This window comes from Salvia hispanica, chromosome 1, assembly GCF_023119035.1.
Source record: "Salvia hispanica cultivar TCC Black 2014 chromosome 1, UniMelb_Shisp_WGS_1.0, whole genome shotgun sequence".
NCBI lineage: Eukaryota > Viridiplantae > Streptophyta > Magnoliopsida > Lamiales > Lamiaceae > Salvia > Salvia hispanica.
The window spans coordinates 18,437,297-18,454,079 of record NC_062965.1 but is presented as its reverse complement, the minus strand read 5'-3'; the positions used below and the strand labels follow the sequence as shown (position 1 = coordinate 18,454,079).

Genomic DNA, 16,783 nt, shown 5'->3' with positions numbered 1-16,783 from the left:
CTACCTGTGAGACCAGCAGCATTGAAGACATGAGTAGGCTTAACAGTGGCAATATCCGCCTAAAAGTGATGCACGATCCTGCAAACGCCCTTCCATATTCGTAAGGATCCCTTGTTTCTCACAGAGCTCACCGAGCAAGCAAGCCACCAATCCACCCTGTCCTGCCATAGATCAAGAACTTGAAGGCTGGTTTCTGAAGGAGAGCTGTTTTTGTCAGCCGGGACCAACGCCTTGGCCTGGCTAGCGTTATCAGATGCCCTATCCGTGCCACCGGGCATCATCAACATTCTAGGATGAGGCATCAGAGCACCAGAGACATCACCCCACCCAGTCCGGGTTGCTGATGTACCACTCCATCGTCTTCCTCAACCCATCTTCCCAAGCAGTCCTCTCAGCCCACCCCAAATTCTTCAGCTTCGTCGGCCAAGGAAATACCTCTGATCATTGAATGGCCTGTTCTCCACAAACTGAATGCACTTGGCATCCTTGTTAAACAGCTTGCATATATCTTGAGCAACATCGATGACTCTTCTCTCCCTCTTCGTCCCAATGTTGTACACATGGCCAACTTCTCCTTGTGGAGAACCACTAAACGTTCCGCAACATCCTCACAGTAGAGATAACTCCGCACATTAGAGCCATCGCCATGGATAGGCAGAGGCTGCCCCTCAAGGCCAAGAGGATAAAACTGGGAATCAACTTCTCAGGGAACTGATTCGGGCCATAAACATTGTTCCCACGAGTTGTGATCACAGGCAATCCATAAGACTCAACATACGCCATGACAAGCATCTCCGCCCCTGCCTTGGTTGCTGAGTAAGGGTTCGTAGCAGCTGCGACGCCTCATGGTTGCCAACAACAGCATCCTCATCCTGCCTCCCCATACACCTCGTCAGTGCTGACATGGATAAACCTCCCTGACTCCCCCAGTAACCTTGCAGGCCTCCAGAAGGACATGAGTGCCATAGATGTTGTTCTTGGTGAACTCAAAGCTGTTGCCGAATGAATTGTCAACATGAGTCTGAGCAGCAGCGGCATCAGTATCGGGAGCAATTCTCAGTGATGAGAAGGTAGTTCACGAGGTCAGCACTACTGATGTCTCCTTAACAAACTCCGGAAATTGGGAGGTGAGTTGGAAGGGTATAGATTCTTCAGATTGAGCAGTAATCAAGCTTGTCAAGCACAACAATCTTGTATTCAGGATAGTTTCGAACTAGCCTATTCGCAACGTGCGATGCAATGAATCCGCAGCCCCAGTAATCAGGATATTTTGGGAGTAAATGCCGACATCTTCACCTAGAATTCTGCAGCAAATTTATGCACAAATCAATGAAATTAAGCTAAAACCTAAATCTATACTAAGCCAATCATCAAGTAAATTGTCCTCTATCAAGATCAAGTTTTTGGGATCTCTAAACCTAACAATTCCAATCCAATTCCGCAAAACTCATTAATTTTCCCCAATGTAGGGAAAACCGAACTCAGTCATTAATCGCAGAGTATTTCGATAATAAGAAGCAATTAAGCATGATTAAGTTAATTAAACAGCAAAATCATTAACTCGGCTCTGTGCATCCAATCAAATCAAAACATTCACCATAACTGCTCAGCAAGCACAAGCTTAAACCAACGCCTAAACTAAATTACATGATTTAAATCCGAAATCAAACGCAAATTGAATTCACAAACAGATCTAGCACATTGATCAGAAGAAGCGAATGAGATTCCTCGGAAAGAAAAACTCACATTTCGCAGTTGCTCGGATCAGATTCAGAATGAAAAAAGAAGAAAAACAATCAAAAAAGCTCCACTTGGAAAACAAGAGGAAATGAGAGAAATGATTTGAGTAGGCTGAATTTCGATCAACTTCCCGCTCCTATTTACATAGGATCTCGGCGAATCATGCAAATTACATTTAATAATTTTTCTTTATTTTATTCCTCTTTTTCGGTTTAATTTTCAGAAAGTAAGTAATTATAGTGATGCGTTAAGTTTTTCATGTGTAGAGAGAATATGTAACGACCCAATTGACCTTTAGGAATCGAATTCTATACATTTGGGCGGTGTTGATATTATGTTTATTTTAGGAGATGGTGTTTAACGAGTTAAATAAACAAAGAAAAAGTAATTTAATGTATTTATAAAAATTGAAAAAAGTTAGTATTAAAGTAATAATGGAAGAAGAGACAAGATGGTTACTTGGAGTATTAGTAGCATTTATTGTTTACAAATAAGAAAAATGAAAAAAAAATGAAAAAAAGAAAAAGAAATTGTGATATTATTTTGGGATAGATAAAATACTTTGTTCATAAATAATAGTCTTACTTTTTTATTTTGCTACGTCTAATAAATGGAAAATCTTCAATTAGTCGGATGTTGAGGACGAAATGAAAGCGTGGCGGATTTAGGGGATATAATGGGGGTTCGAATTTTTTGGAGGCCTAAATATCCCTAGAGTTTAATCGAAAAATATTATAATAGTCACTTCTGAATGTAAAAATATAGTAATACTATTTGTTTTCAGTTCTTGTCATAAAAGATTTAATAACCTAATAGTTAAAGTATTAGTACTCAACGGATCTAAAAATTTAGAATCAAATCCTCAATGGAAACTTATTTTTCTTTTCTTTATTTTACTTTATTACATCTTATTAATAAAATAAATCTGAAAAATATTTAATAAAAATGATTCTTCATTTATCTTTATGTTATTAATTTACTCTCCAAATGCACCCTTACAACACTTTATTCCCCTACATTAAATCTTATAAATAAAATAAATCTTTAAAATATTTAATAAAAATGATTCTTCATTTATCTTATGTTATTAATTTACTCTCCAAATGCACCCTTACAACACTTTATTCCTCTATTATTTGTTCTTATCAATATAATTTCTTTAAAATACTTCCAAATCTATTATTTATTTATCTATCTTTCTTTTTTTCTTTTTTATTCATCCATGCATCTTATTATCAAATTAAATCTTTAAAATAATTTGTGGAATCTAACCATTTAGTACGAACCTTTTAATTACTTAAAATACTTTACAAAATCTAACATGATTTGTGTGGGAAAAGATAAATGTAGTGGAGAGAAGTAGGTGGAAACTTTATTATTGAACTGACATTATACTATATATAGTAATGAAGCAACGATTTAAGGTGGCTGCGTTTGTTTTTAGAAAAATTAGTTAGTAATGGCAGGCAAATATGCAATATTGGTTTAAAAGATACTCCATTTATAAATTTATTGGAAAAATACTCCATTTATAAATTTATTGGAAAATATTTTACAGATATAATGTCTCCAATCCATAATGTCATAATGAGGATTAAATAGTAATATTACATTATATTTTATTTTTAATAAAATTTGTAATTTATAAAGGTTCATTTTTGCCCCTACATTTAGAAAATGAAAATTTTGAATAAGGGGTATTAATTACGTATGATATAAATAAGATGACTTCATTATGAGAACTATATATATGGAAGATATGGATTAATATTCCAATACATTTCTATATAAGTTCGAAGATTATTTGTCTAAGGGAATAATTTTTATACATAGTTGATTTATTTATTTTTTTAATTTGCTGGAAAAATAAATTAATGAATGTATAAGTAAAAGTTTATCAATTTTTAGCTATTTTCCATTAATATGAAAAAATAATAAAACAAATAATTTTAAAATATTAAATAATCAAATGCTTTAATAATTTTACAAAACATATAAATTTAATATTTGCTCTTTCGGACATATTAATTTTGGTCCGTCCACTGCAATTAGTACCCTTTTTATTTGCGGAAATTTGTTCACACTTTTGATTTATTGGTATAAATTAAGTTTGTGATTTTGATTTTAGGAATTTCATAGATTTTATTGTAATTCTTTACAATCCCAAATTTAATTTCATTTAATTCTTCATTTTTGAAATGCTATAGTCATATCTTAATAAAAAAATATAATCATATGTTATTAACTCATTTATAATTTACTATTTTTAAAATTAAAAAAATTGAGTTATTATCACCATAATATTCAACTTCAAAGTCATACATATTATAAAATTAAAATAATTACTTATTTTATAGCACAATTAAGAAAACAAGTCATATTATGTAAAACTAACAATATTATAATCACAAAATAAAAAATAAAATACAAAATACGGAGTATATCCTATATAAAAATTAAAATACAAACTAACTAATGGTATATAAAAAGTATAAAAAATAGAAAGAAAATCAAACTTATACAAAGCACATTACGAATATATTTAAGATATAAAAATAATATAGTAATAAAATATACTAGCTTCCTAATAGTACGTACTACTTAAAGAAAATATAAAAATCTGCCTAATATTTGTAAAAATAATGTCTAATCTAATGCATTAATAAAAACGGAATATTACAATTTAGCTAAAATCAATACGGATATATATCTAATTTAATTTGGCATGTATAATCCAATTAGGGTATATTAGTCCATATTTGAATTAATCTTATGTAAAAAAGACATAGGGATATTATGGCTTGGAGACATTATGTCTCTAAATCACTACTCAAATTTATTTTAGATTTATAGTATTTTTCAAAGATTTTGCCTTGATGATAGATCTACTCAAATGTCTTTATTGAACTATATATGTACTACTAAACTAAGACTGATTTTTTGGATTGGATTTAAAGAGTTTATTTTGTCAAAAGATTTTGATTTGATGGTAGTTCTACTCAAATCTGTTTATCGAACTACTTAGTAAAGGCTTATTATTTTTGGGTTATATTTTAAGAATTTTACTTGATGATTTCTACTCAAATGTCTCTATACATAGAACTGTGTAGTAATAATTTATATTAGCGGGAATAATGCGAGAAAATGAATTAATTAAGAAACTGGTTAATAGGTAAAATAATTTACATACTAATTAGAATTATTAATGTATTACAGTATTTTTTTATGAATTTTAATAAAATAATCTTGTTTGATATAATATGGCCGTATAAAATTTTATTCGATTCAAATCATAGTGGAAGAAGGCAAAAATCTATTGGTTTACATTTACAAAAAAAAGCACCAAGTAAACTCATATGGTTAAAGTGTGTCAATTTCTTTTATTATGGATAAATACATACTAACGTAAACCTTTTATTAACTAACTATACGGTAAAGATTAAATTTATTTGATTGGAGTTTACGAAAAGTTTAATGATTTATTTTGCGTTAACTTAATTATAAACAAGAGCAAAAAAAAAAATCACTTTAAAAAAGAGAGCCATTGTACTTTTTGGTTAATAATATCCGCAATAAATTACTACTTTGTTCATATTTTAGACATAACTGACTCGTGACTTACGAGGCCTACCTGCACAATTACGAGTTTAAAGTTGTAAATTTGGGCATAAAAAAACACTTTTTATACGAAGTCGTTTTTTAGATTTGGTCTAGAAATTACTAGTTTCATTTAGATATAAACTAATTAGTATTACAGATTATATAACTTTTTGTACGTTAAGGTTTTTAATAATATACTCAAATATGAAGAGGAGTATTACAATAATTTTGAATCCCAATTTTATAATTGCTTTATTAATAATAGTGGACAAATTTAGCCTTGAGGTTAAAATGGAAAAGAAATAGTATCAAAAATTAAAAAAAAAAAAAAAACTGCCTCAAATAAAATAAAGTTTTTACGTAGAAACTTCTGATGCTATTTATTATAATTAACGTGGTATTGCAAATATGCAATCTGCATTTACTAGATAATGATGGAGTATCAATTTGATTGTTCACTTTTCTATTAAATGCATTATTCCATTGCTAAATTAAACACAAATTTAGATATGATAATCAACTCAACTAAATTAGGCGGGACAAAGGTAACCGAAACCAATTGAACTAACCTACGAAATTTTTGAAAATAAACAATTGAAATATTAGTAAATCTGTTTCCAACTACACAAGAAATGGGTTGAGAAAATAAAAATAAATGCTGATTCACTTAAATTCAAAAAACTAAGATATGACATTATCCAAAGAAAACATTTTTTTAAAAACATGAATTTGAATGTGCAGGATCGTTGTGAGCTTAAAATAAAAGTGAAATCAGATATTTGCACATAAAATAAACAAAACCCAAAGACCTTAATTTGGCTCCTAATTAAAATTTAAACTTGAAAAAGGTACATGAACTCAAACTTGAAGGAATAACCTTTTCATTTCTAATAATAATTTTTTCATTGACAAATTATTGCATTTAATCATATTTATTAGGGACATTGACATCTAATTAATACTTCCTCCGTCTCACTTTAGGAGTCCCGGTTTACTATTTTTAGGTGTTCCACTTTAGGAGTCCCGATTGGAATATTCCATAAATGCTAATAGGCCTCACATTTCACTAAACTTTTTACACTCACATTTTATTATAAAATTAATGTACTATAAAAATAGGACCCACATTTTATTATCTTTTTTCACCAATTTTCCTTTATATTTCTTAAAACCTATGCTAAACTCAAATGAGACTCCTAAAGTGGGACGGAGGAAGTATCACGAAACTTTTTAACAATTTGTTTTTTTTCCATGAATTTTGAACTTGACATATGATATGATATATCACAAATTAACTTAAATAGTTGTTCAACTTTTTTAACCAACGACAAAATTCGGCTACATATGGTTCAATCAACCAACGTATGGGTAGAATTAAAATGAAATCAGGAAAGTTAAAGCAGCGAAAATAGTGCAATTATCTGACATGTCATCGTTTAGAGCGACGACTAGTAATAATAGAAGTGAGATTGTCACAAAAAATTCTCTGCAAATTATAATTAAAATAATACACCAAAGTCATAGCAAATGTAATTGGAGTCGGCATCGATCATCTCCTACAAACCCCAACTAAAAGTATGCTAACTATTAGATACGATGTAGTAATGCATAAAATTCATCTTTTGTTATCACATGTTTATTCAATTCGAAAATATAACACATTATTTACATTATATTGTGGCACTTTGCCTTTTCGATATATATATATACGTTCAAATTAAATAATAAACCATTCAAATCACAAGTTATTTTTCATTCATTCATTTATTATTATTATTATTCTTGATTCTTCCCCCTTTCTACAAAATCATGCAAATAACCTCACTTAGAATATCATTTTATTAACCAAGATTCAAAAACCCTAAAAATTGGAACAATAAAGAGAAGATCAAAGAAATCAGCAAGTCGGAGGCTGGATGCCGCAGGCGGCAAGAATTTTAGGAGAGTCGACGTAAGGCTTGAAGAGAGGGTCCCTGATGTAGTGGCAGTAGCAAGGCAGCTGCTCCTTGAGCTTAGCACAGCACGTGGGCGACGGATCCTTGCCCAACTGGACCGCCCCACTGCACGGAATTGCGATCTCCAACGGGTTGCACGTCACGGCCGCAGTGTCATGCACCAGCGCCACTGCCGTTACAACCATCATAAACAAGGCCTCAACACCCTTCTTCATCTTCAACTCTATATATATATATATATATATATATATATATATATATATATATGTTTGAGAATATTGGAATGTTTTTGAGTAGGGAAAAATGGTGGGGTATTTATAGGAGTTCAAATTTGAGGGCATTTATTGTAATATCCCAACTTTGTAAAAACAGAAAATAGAAATAAATATGGTAATACTATTTGTTTTCACTTCTTGTAATAAAAGATTCAATAACAAAGTATTATTCAACAAATCTACAATTTTATAATCAAATCCTCAATGGAAACTATTTTCTTCTTTTCTTTTTTTACTATATTACATTACATCTTATTAATAAAATAAATCTTTAAAATATTTAATAAAAACGATTCTTCATTTATCTTTGTTTTATTATTTTAGTCTCCAAATGCACCCTTACGACGCTTTATTACTCTATTATTTGTCCTTATCAATATAATTTCTTTAAAATACTTTCAAATCTGTTATTTATCTATCTTTCTTTTTTATTATTTAGTAATCCATACATCTTATTATCAAATAAATTCTTAAAATATTTTGTGAAATCTAAACATTTAGTACGATCGAACCTTTTAATCTATATCTATCTATCTATACATACATCTATACATATATAAAAGACGAGTTTTGGCCATATTTTGAATATTTGTTAATTTTGGGTAAATTTTTAAATATGTATAAATTTTGGATTTTGATTGTAATTTTGTACTATTTAATTTGTGTATCATTATACCTTGAATTAAGTCATGATAATATTGTAACTGCCGATTACTCATAATTATTGTATTAGTTTGACTATGTAAGCTGTAGAATCCTCATCCGTTTAACCATATTAATGTGGAAATTATACTAATATTTATGTTGATGAGTGCATAAATATTTAAATATGGAAAGAATCGTTTCAATTCCTTTGACCATGGAAAATGGGCTACAAAATGTATTTCCTTTTAACATCCATTTAAAATTTTGACAATTTAACATAAAATTCTTAATAAATACTAACACAATGATTATTGTAACGGTTCTTTTAAATAAAATATTAAATTACATAAAGAGAATTAATCTATCCTATTTAAATCTATGACTATAAATATATGGTCCATAGATGCAAATACCATATTGTATTCCATAACATTCTTACGTCAAGTTTGGCAAAAGAAAAAGGCCGTTAAAGTTATCTTCATTGCAATAGTTGTGTGTAGTAATTGTACGACAAGAATTTTCAAACAACCGGTACATTTCATTTTCTTTGATATGCTAGAGGGTGTATGTAAAAAGTAAATGGTGAGATCATTATAGTGGTCTTTGGGTGTGTAGATGGCCCTAATTGTTCGGCTGTAGTTCATTATCGAGTTTAAGGAAGCTTGGGTGAGAAGGTAATCAGCAAAAAATAACATTGTGATTAGTTATTTTATATATATAACGTCTTATTTGATATTTATTTTCATTTAAATTAAGATCCTAATTCTTTTTTTTATGATTAAAATATGGCATGTGGTAGTTATAAATTCACTCACTCTTTATTTTCTATTTTCTATTATATATCACTGAATTTCCGATAAACTTTATTCTTTGGGTTCACCTTTCGATTGGATAGATTTGATTAATTTTCATTATTTATGTAATTGCAGGAATTATATACACTACGTGGATTGTGGTGTTGGAAGTAATTGTTTAAGCATAGATTTTAAATAATTTCATGTAAGTATGAGATTTGTAGTTTATTTCGATAATTGATATTGAGCTGCCAATATTTTCTTTATTTTAATTATTAATCTAAAATTTAAAATAATCTAAACCTTTTGAGACAGTGAAATTTGATATCGAATCTCCAATTGATCGAGAATAAGGAGGAAATGAGATGGATACGTAAGTTGTAGCAGAAGCATATTGCAGAAGAAATTAACATCTGAGTGAAGAAGAAGATTTGACAATGTGTTTATGTTTAGTTAATGTTTTATTTATTTATTTTGTAACTCTTTTAGTCTTGGGTTTTGAGTTTTAAGTGTTGGGATTGACTTTGGAAATAATTTTCATGCACAATTATTATAAGCAATATAGTTGGAGTATCTTTTATTTCGTGAGAGAGATTATGTGAATGTAATGAAAATTTTAATTTGTATATCTAGGAGGTTGATGCAAATAAGTTTTCCAAACCTTGTGAACGAATATATTGTTATTATATAGTAAATTTTTTATGCCGCATACTTATATTTTATTGAATCTTTAGATTGATGATTATCTCTACTTTTTGATGTGTATGATATTGAAGCATTTATGTTGTCTATTAATACAATAAAAGATTATGATTGTTGTTTTGTGGTAGAGATTAACACAATATAGAACTATGATTACTGTTTTGTGATAGGGAATAAAATGGTCATTTAAATTGTTTTACACATCTGTGATTCTTAAAGCACTTTGTTGATTTATAAAGTTGTTTAATTATATGTTTTGGGGTTGTTCATTTTAAATTATTTTACACATCTGTGTTTTTTTTTAACCATGAGATCATATAATTATATCTGGTTTTATGTAATTAGTTCAGAATACGATATTATTATGATGAAATTAAATTGATCCGTGCATCGCACGAGTGTGATACTAGTATATATAAAAGGCGAATTTTGACCCTTTTTTTTGAAATATTTATAAATTATGGGATGAATTTTAATATTTGTGAAATATGTCATAATCAATGTAGAGAATGAAGATTAAATGAGTGAAATTATATCATTTAACTGCACCCAATGATGCAAAATATATGTATAGCGTGATTGCAGTTACTATATAAGAATGATGAGGATTAAAACTCATATTTACTTGGCCGTTACTTTTTTTTTTTAACTCAGGCATTCAATCTGCAAATAGTATGTAACAAATGTCCATTATTAAATATAGTAATAGTAACTTAAATATTATATTAATATAAAAAAATATATGATTAACGGATCTCTAAATGTGTGATTAAGATTAAAAACGTGTGATTAAAGGACTTTTAAATTAATTTTGCAGTTACATCATATGAAAGGTCAAATTATTTTTGAAGCATCAATTATTTATTTAAATTATTCCATAATAAATGACATTACGATAACTGCAAATAATTAATATTGAGAAGAATGCCAAAAGTTATTACATTTTCTATAAATTTGAATTCCTGTAATCAAAGGCATGTCTATATTGTGTATCATCGTTTCTCTAATATTTATGATTTTTAATTTAATATGCAAATTGTATTCTTTATCAGCTTATGATTTGATTTATTTTTTATATTAAAGATATTCATATTTTTTTGCAATATCATGTAACCTATATGTAACCTAGAATTAAAGTCGGTCTTCATTTGACAAGCATGTTGGAAAAATAGAATTAACGTCAGTTTTGGAGGTTGCGGTGACAAAGGATTTGAAATTTGTAGAACAATATGAGAAGAGTATTTAGTGTACATGTGGTGATGGTGGTGGTGGCTCAACTAACGTTTGTAGTACTCCATATATTCATTTTCATTATTGATGGTACGAAAGTCCAAAATATTTTTATATTTCTTTATTCATTCAAAGGAGAATGTTAGGGTGCCACCACCTCTTAAAATAACATCATACCACCATTTTTAGCCAAATCATTTGTACACGTGGACGAATAATAAGATGTTATGTGGCAAAAAAAAAAAAGTTAAAAAAGACGGCCAGCAATATGTTGTACACTATACAACAATTTTTCTTGGACAGCAATATCCAACATGCTAGCGTATTGAATATTGTTGTGTAGCGTTTATAATATTGTTGTATAAGTGGTGTCACGGTGTCACTTTAAAAGGGGTTGCCATTTTAACACAAACCTTCCTTGAAATTCTAAAATATTTCTATATTTCTTAAGCGTTGATACATTTTTCCATTACTATTACTTTATTTCATAGGGTAAGTATATTAGACTGTGAATAGTATTAATAAACTGTGAATTATTACTCTGGAGTATATTGGCATTTGTTAACATTTTTTGCCTATAATCTATTATAATATTGGTTTCTAAAATTTTAAATATTTCATGTAAATATCTAGAAAATATATTTTTATGTATTTTTACATGAAAGTCTTGCCTAACATAATGACATTTGCCCTATCCGAGTACCAACTAAATAATTATGGAAATAATGGGATTGATTTCATTGACTTGGAGGGAGCGAAATCCATGGGACAAATTAAATCCATGGGACAAATTGTGTTATATCATAGGAAAGGAGGAATAATTCTATTTGAAATAGTGGTCTATATAATATACGTGAGTTACAAAATTGTGTTATATAATAGGAAAGGAGGAATAATTCTATTTGAAATAATGGTCTATATAATATACGTGAGTTACAAAAAATGGAGATTTATGGAAATGGATGCAAACAAATCGGCCACACAATCTCCTGCATTAAATACACGAAATGATAGTCATGTTGAGGTTGATTAAAGTTTTTTTAGCTGTAAATTAAGTACTATATTAAACTGCCTTATCGAATTTTAATACTATATTTATAATTCTATGGCTCGACCTTTAAATTTAAAGTTATTTAACCATCCAAAATAAAAAATATAAAAAATATTGTATTTATAATTATTAAATGAAAATAATATACAATGACATTCATGCATCTATTTTTTTCCCAATTCACCGATCAATATATTGGTGAACATTTTCTTTTATAAAAAAAAATTGTTTGGTTTTACATTTTTTATACTTTTTCCGTCTCATAGGAATAGACTAATAAATTTTTTATTTTATATATTTATGATTTTAGATTTCCTACTATCATATTTTTTTAACATTTCGTAAAATTATTTTATAGTATAAAATAAGTGTGAAGAAAATAAAATTGACCGTGCATCGTGCGAGTGTGGTACTAGTTACTCAATAAAATCTAAAAGTATTTACTACGGGTCCTTAAAATAGTTTTATAAAATCTAACATGATTTGTCTGGGCAAAGATAAATGTAGTGGAGAGATGGAGGAGAATCACAAGAGGTAGGTGGAAACTTTATTATTGATCTATCATTATATATTGAAGCAATGATTTCTCACGTGGCTGCGTTTATTTTTAGAAAAATTAGTTAGTGGTGTGTAGGATACAAATATGCAATATTGGTTTAAAAGATACTCTATTTATAAATTTATTTTAAATTTATAATTTGTCAACGATTTTGCCTTGAGTGATAGATCTACTCAAATGTTTTATGAACTATGTACATAGTAAAAACTGATTTTTTTTATTGGATTTTAAGAGTTTAATTTGTATTTTGTCAAAAGATTTTGATTTGATGGCAGTTCAACTCAAATCTCGTTATTGAACTACGTAGTAAAGGCGGACTGTTTCAGGATTATATTTTAAGAATTATTAATTTATTATTTTTAATGAATTTTATTAAAATAATCTTGTTTGATATAAATCATAATATGGCTGCATAAATTTTGCTCAATTTAATTCATAATGGAAGAAGTAAAATATATATTGGTTTACATTTAGAAACAAAGCACAAGTAAACTCATGTGGTTAAAGTGTGACAATTTCTTTTTATTGTTGATAAAGACATATACGAACGTAAACCTTTTATTAACCAACCATACGGTGAAGATTAAATTTATTTGATTGGATTTTACGAAAAGTAATTGAATGATTTATTTTGCGTTAACTTAATTATACAAGGGCTAAAAAACTCACTTTAAAAAAGAGAGCCATTATATTTTGTGTTTAATAAATATCCGCAATTATTTGTGACTTACGAGGACTACATGCACAATTACGAGTTTAAAGTGTATTTGGGCATAAATAAACTCTTTTTATAACGAAGTCGTTTTTGTAGATTTGGTCTAGAAATTGTACTAGTTTCATTTAGATATAATCTAATTAGTATTACTAATTACTACTACTACATAATATTTTAATTTGTATGTTAAGGTTTTTAATAATATAATTGCTTTATTAATAATAGTGGACAAATTTAGTGTTGAGGTTCAAAGAGGTAAAATGAAAAAGAATTAGTATCAAAAAAATGAAAATTGCCTCAGTTAAAATAAAGTTTTTATGCTACTGTATTTATCATCACAAGGTACTGCAAATATGCGATCTATATTTACTACTCCTAATAGATGGAGTGTCAATTTGATAGTTAAGTTTTCTACTATATGCACCATTTCATTGCTAAACAAAACACAACTTTAGACATGATAATCGACTCAACTAAATTAGGCAGGACGACATAGGTGACAAAACCAATTGAACTAACTTACGAAATTTTTGAAAATACAATTGAAATATTAGTAAATCTGTTTTCAACTAGACAGGAAATGGGCAGAGAGAATAAAAATAAATGTTGATTCACTAAAATTCAAAAAACTAAGGTATGACATTATCCAAAGAAAACATTTCTTTTTTGTAAAACATGAAACTGAACGTGCAGGAACCGTTTTTTGTAAGAGCATCCACAATGGCTCGATTTTCGTCCGAATGATAGGCCATCCGCGCTCGTTTGGCCCTTGCAAGGCGACGCACGAGCATGCGAACATCGGTCCGGACAAACCTTCGGGCATGGACGAAGGGGCACCTGACCGTCATCCGTCTCCTCGTCCACCCACTGCGGGATCACAGATGACAGACGATTAAAATAAATAAATTTTTAATTATAAAAAAATCAATTTTTTATTATAAAAATCAATTTTTAGTTAAAAATCAATTAGAAAAACCAAATTCTAATTACAAAAATCAATTTTTAAATTAATTTTTTTTAAAATATATAATTTCACAACGATCCTTACTAAAAGACAGATCTGTGAATTAGTGAAAGATTATATTTTGTAGAATATAATCCTTCATGCTAGATGAGCAAGTTGCATTGCTTGAATAAACATTTTATAGATATGTTTTGAACTCCAACTTTCATTGTGACTTGGATGTGAGATAAATGTTGTTTTATAAATAGGTTTTCAATTCCAAGTTTCCATGTGATTTCGATGTTAGTTTGTTTTACACTTAAAAAGAGTTTTTGTTGCTTTATATATAACTTCTTTTTATTTCAATACAAATTATGTTTAGCCTAGTGGTAAATATGTCTTGAATAATCCTAGCTAAAACTCAACATTTTGTTTTTAATTCTGACGTTTATTATTCGTTTGTCATTTTTTGTTTTCTTCAATTAATGTACGTGTTTTATTTAGATTTGTTGTGTTTTATACTCCCTCCATTCCCTCATAGTTAAGGCAGAACTTTTCGGCACGTAGTTTAAGAAATGAATGTTGAGTGTGTTAAATAAATAGATAAAAAAGTAAGAGAGATGGAAAGGTAGAGAGAATAAAGTATAAAGTGAATAAAGTAGAGTGAATAAAGTAAGAGAGAGTAAAGTAAGAAAGAGAAAAAAGTTACCATATAAGGAAATGACTCAACTATGAAGAAACTTCCCGAAATGGTAAAATGACACATCTATAATGAAACGGAGGGAGTAGTATATTATATTTTGCTATTTATTATTTGAAAACAATATTGAAAGGGCGAACACTAGTTCGCACCACTGCAAGAGACTAGTCCAGGCTAAGAAATATTGATGTGGTGGACTATAGTTCGGCCACTAATCCGGGCCATTGTAGATGCTCTAAAATAAAATTGAAATCAGATATTCGCACATAAAATAAACAAATTATTGCATTTATAATCATAATTATTTCCACACTGTCATTGTCATATATACATAACCTAATAAAATAAATAAAACCCAAAGACCTTGTATTTTGAAATTGAAACTAGAAAATGGCACATAAACTAAAACTTGAGGTAAACTTTTCATTTCTTATAATACCATTTCGTGACAAAATATTGCACTTATAATCAATTATATCCACCACTCATTCTTCATTGATTTAATTTCACACAACCCAATAAAATAAATAGAGCGAATGTCACTAGAGGGCCCTAATTTTTCGACTTGTTTCATCGAATACTCCTAACTTTTAAAAATCCCACCAGAGGTATCTAACAAAATATATAATCACAAACCTTGTGTTTTTTGCCATTTTTCGGACGAAAATGCCCAAATTGGCTGTAGGGCAATTTAGTCTCTTTACGAACAAAACCTGCATTATTCTGCAGCCCTATTCTGCACACCTACTTACTGCAATGCAAGCAGATTTTAAAAAAAGCATAGACTCTATTTTTCCATTCTCCTATTTTCTTTCTTTCTTATTCTCCTCTCTAATAATTTTTGTTCCTCTTCTCCTCTGTAATACTTTTTGTTCTTATTCTCCTTGTGAACCCCAAATATCACCATACCTAACTCGACCTTTTTACTTCTTCTGCTGTTTGTTTTTTGTAAGTTGTAAAGTTTGCGATTTTCCTTTCTCTTTAGACTGGTAGATTTTAGACTGGTAGATTGATTGGCGGCAGCGAGTTAGGGGTTTTATTTGCAATTGTGTTTGGTAGGGTTAGGGTGGTATCCACATTTTAGGGGATTTCATTTGAGCGAGCAATAGTGATTTGTTGTTGATGTTTTTTAGAATATCATTCAAATTAATTTGCAATTCTTGGTTGAATTTTATTTTGGCAAGTCAAGTCAGGTTTTGTAGGGTTACAGTCGGGTTTCGGGAATTTTATTTTGCAATTCTTTGTTGAAGTTTATGGTTGTTGGGAGTTGGGCATCTGGAATAATGATTTTATGTTTTCTGCTATATTTCGGCGACATTGCAATGCTGATCTGGAATTTGTAATGTTGAATTGAATTCAGGTCGTGTTGGTCTTCTTCTTCTCAGTCTTTCGGGTCAAGCTTCAATTGGAATTGGCCTCGTCCCGAAATTGTGAATTGTAACCACGATTTTGAGGCTGAGCTTGTGACATCTAGGACGGCTGCTAACCCGGGTAGACGTTACTATCACTGCCCAATATGGAAGGTTAAAATCATGTATTTTTTTCATTTTTCCATTATTTTTGTTGGCAGAAAGTTTAATGACAAAGTAGTATGCAGGAAGATGATTGCAAGTTTTTTCGATGGGTTGACGCGGGTCTATCCCCAAGCCAAGACAGTTACTTTCAGAGAGTGAAACTTGAACGAGACCAATTCGAATCTGAGCTTAGAGCCAAATCGCTACTTGAAGGTGTTCTGCAAGAGAAATTGCGCATGAAAACCGATGATTTTGAAGCCATGAAGTTACAACTGGCCATGAAAACTGAAGAGTGTGAAGCATTGACACTACAAATTACTAAGACAACAACTACTTCCCGAAAGTTAAAGATCACAATCT

General features: G+C 29.5%; 1 long non-coding RNA gene and 1 pseudogene across 1 annotated transcript; one reads left to right on the top strand and one right to left on the bottom strand.

Moving 5' to 3' along the window:
* LOC125189048 overlaps nucleotides 1-1,489 on the bottom strand; it is a 2,033-nt pseudogene extending 544 nt beyond the window's left edge.
* A 7,357-nt stretch (nucleotides 1,490-8,846) lies between these two features.
* On the top strand, nucleotides 8,847-9,638 carry LOC125212184. The gene is made up of 3 exons (XR_007174627.1): nucleotides 8,847-8,889; nucleotides 9,145-9,214; nucleotides 9,325-9,638. It is a non-coding gene; the product is annotated as an uncharacterized LOC125212184 (long non-coding RNA).
* Nucleotides 9,639-16,783: the final 7,145 nt, after the last annotated feature.